Source organism: Macaca mulatta, chromosome 7 (assembly GCF_049350105.2).
Source record: "Macaca mulatta isolate MMU2019108-1 chromosome 7, T2T-MMU8v2.0, whole genome shotgun sequence".
In the NCBI taxonomy this organism is placed as follows: domain Eukaryota; kingdom Metazoa; phylum Chordata; class Mammalia; order Primates; family Cercopithecidae; genus Macaca; species Macaca mulatta.
The window spans coordinates 157,170,074-157,174,090 of NC_133412.1; positions in this window are offsets into that span (position 1 = coordinate 157,170,074).

Genomic DNA, 4,017 nt, shown 5'->3' on the forward strand with positions numbered 1-4,017 from the left:
TCTTCTTAACTGGATAACAAATCCCATAAAGGGATGAACTTCCTGAATTCATTACTATTGTGAAAGGAAAGTAAATCTTGGTGCCTCAAAATCACTAAGCAAAGGAAAAGTCAAGCTGGCAACTGCCTGGGCAAACCTGCCTCCCATTCTCTTCAAGGTAACCCCTCTGTTCATTGAGATAAATGCGTATCTGATTGCTTCCTTTGGAGAGACTAATCAGAAACTCATAATAATGCAACCATTTGTCCCTTATCTAACCATGACCTGGAAGCCCCCTCCCTGCTTTGAGTTGTCCCTCCTTGGCTTCGAGGTCCCACCTTTTCGGACCTAACCAATGTTCATCTTCCATATGTTGATTGATGTCTCATGTCTCCTTAAAATGTGTAAAACCAAATGTGCTCTAACCATTTTGGGCACAAGTCATGAAGACCTCCTGAGGCTGTGTCATGGGAGGGCGTCCTCAACTTTGGCAAAATAAACTTTCTAAATTAACTGAGACCTGCCTCAGATATTTGGGGCTCACACTATTGTCCCCAGAATCTCAATCTGTGGCATACATAGCATTCATCTAATAAACATTTGCTGGTTGATTGGAAAAACATCATTTGATCATTTATGACCACTACCCAGGAAGATCACACATACTCTTGAGGCAAAAGAGTGAAGGTTTACTCTTGAATTTGGCTTGTAAATAAAGGAAGGCATTTTACTATCACAAATATCTTTGAGGTTCAGTCAATCAGTATTTGATACAAATCATGTGCTTTCCTGGAGCGATGCTAATATACCAATGCAAAATGTTCAATAAATGTTCGTATAAGCTGGATCTAGGTCTGTAACCTGTATGAGTTGAACTGGTAAAGTTAACTTTGATTTTTTTCCTTGGAAATGATATAAGATTATAATGTATTGGCATCCTCTGTAGAAAAAGAAAAAAGATTCATTAATGATCTACATATGAACTTAGCACAGGCTGAAAGGACTGCATTACAAAGGTTTTTCTTATTCTTACGAGTGATCCCTTGAGCTGGGATGAGAAGGACTAGGGGGATAAGAAAAAATGGCTATAAAGTCACGATCTGATGAAACCCAGAAAAAAGAGCTTTGCAATCTGAGGAAAGAATCACAGCTGCAGTATTGAAACACGTGAGCTCCTGCTAAATAACTCATCACAAGACAGAGTCATTACCAAGATGCTCGCAGAATGTTGGTGCAATATGAATACCTGTGTGTTACTGGCAGAACATTGTGTAAATTATGTAAACATTTTGTATGTGTGCTTGTTTGTTTTGGTGAATCAAGGAATTCCTTTATTACTGGAAATTAAATAGGAAATTCCTTTATCACTCTCTCTATACATGTATTTTATGAGAAGAAGAAATGCAGTATCTAATTGATACTTTATGAGGCAATGAGATCAGAATTCTCTCTCTCCCTATCCAGGCCTACAGAGTTTTAGGAATTTAACCTCGTTTGTTATTGTTTAATTTCATTTTCTGAGATCCAACATTTATTATGAAAGATAAAGTAAGAGTATTGTTGTAGGAGATATGAGACATTTTCTACTTATCTTTAAAACTCTTGTCTATCTATAAGAAATCTAATCTAATTTAGCAACCTTAAAGGAAGATTAGATTATTGCAGGACTTTCTGTAATTCAAATCACCTGTTAAAAAAAAAACAAGTACAGCTTTAACAAGAAAAAGCTTTTACTAATGTGAGAGTATGAATAACCCATAGATTTAAGCTCTCTGAAAATAATGCATGTTTCTCGCTTAGTCCCCCTGTTTAGCCCACCAAACAGTTAGTTTAGAAGAGAAATTTGTGTTTGATTTCTGAACCAACATGATTTAGTAAATTAAATCACATTTGAAAGTTAAAAACAAACAAATAAACAACTGTCTGGTTCAAGTGTTAGAACCATTTGCTCTTTTTTTCTCCTCTAAAATGTTTGTCTTGATTGAAATCCGTGGTCAATCTTTCTCTATCCTCTCTTCATTTTACTCACCCATTTATAAATTTCAACTGGTGATATTTCTACTAAAGTAGTGTAAGAGAAGTAAATGTATTTAAATAAGAATATTAATTTATTCATTCATCTCTTTTCATTACTATTTGTTATTCTGAGTAAAAACACAAAGGGTAGGATTCTTAATGATGGTTAGTCAGTTCTTGCTGTCAGTTGATCTTATTTTATTAAATGTCAAACATTTATAGTAATGGCTCCACTGTGTTTTGAGGACATTATGAACACACGATATTTGCGGGTCTCACAACTGGACACCCATATTTTCAAAATACATAATACCATCTTGAATTTTATGATATGTTGCACTCTGCCTTTGTACCATTTTGTATCATTTCACAATGTTAAATATCATTTGTTTATAAAACAAGGAAGACTCTGAATAATCCTACGTTTCCAGTTTCAGGGTAAAGTGTAGTTGGAAGAAAAGCTAAACCTTATAATAATTACTTTAAGGTGTAGCAGTTGTTTACGTTGTTCCAGGAAAATAGTTATTCTCTTGAAGAGTAGCAGCTTCCAGAATGTTGAACGCAAGGGTAACCAAGCATAAAGCCTTTTATATCTGGTCTTATGTGTACTTGAGAATTGACACCAGTTGCTTTAGCAGTAAAGTACTTTTTAAATAAATCAGCTCTGAAGAAAATTGAGAGTCCCCAGTGCTATAGAGAGAATCTATAAAAAATCTTGAAGCTCAGGGGCACTGGAATTCTTAAGTGTGAAATCCATTATTCTACCATGATTAAGGCAGTTCGTCACCAATTAGAGGAGCATGTTCTTAGTTAATCAATGGAGGTTAAAGAGTTTTTTCTTTCTTTCTAGAATTAGTTTCCTAATTAATAAAAGTGAATTTTAAAATGGCCTTCTGAGGAACAGCTGCGTTATCTATTGTTTATGGAACAGCTCGCAGTCATGCTTGTTTTTTGGCATTGAAATAGAAATGAGAGTAATTTGCATAAGTGGAATATTATTTGCTCTCTGGATTATTTTTCTCTCTTTTTCCTTTTCTGTGTACTCTTCATTTCTATTATTTTAATGATAAGTGACTTTCAGGCAGAAAACAACTGTCTGTTATTTTTTGACCTCACAGAAGAGGCTAAAATATGTTCACATAAAATTAGTATTAGATTAGATTACATTACATGAACAACAATATGTTCTTTGAGCAAGAGTCAAATTTGTCCTAAATCTGTTTAAGACATACAGATATAGTTTGAACATCACTAATCGAGAAATCTGAAATTGGAAATACTCCAAATCCAAAACTTTTTGATTGTTGACATGATAAAAACAAATGGAAAATTCTCTACCTGACCTTGTATGATGGGCTGTAGTCAAAATGCAGTCTGTCTTTTTTGTTGCACAAACTTACTTAAAATGTTGTACAAAATTACCTTCAGGCTATGTGTATAAGGTGTACATGAAACATAAATAAATATGTTTAGACTCTGGTCCAATCCCCAAGATATCTCATTATGTATATGCAAATATTCAAATATCAGACACACTTCTGTTCCCAGGCATTTTGGAAAAGAGATATTCAACCTTCAGTATATAGTATAGACATGTATATAGTTACATCTTGACTTGAAAATAGACTTTACAAAGTAATTTTTTAGCAGCAAACTATGATTTTTTGAGGGACTTAGTGTCATATTTCCAAAACTACCTTTAAAAAATAGAAGTTTTAGGGCCAGGTGTGGTGGCTCATGCCTGCAATCCCAGCACTTTGGGAGGCTGAGGTGGGCAGATCACCTGAGGTCAGGAGTTTGAGACCAGCCTGGCCAACATAGTGAAACTCCATTTCTACTAAAAGTACAAAAATTAGCCGAGTGCGGTGGTGCGCACCAGTAGCCCCAGATACTCCAGAGGCTGAGGCAAGAGAATTGCTTGAACCTGGGAAGTGGAGGCTGCAGTGAGCCAAGATCATGTCACTGCCCTCCAACCTGGTGACAGAACGAGACCCTGTCTCAAAAAAAAAAAAAAAAAAAAAA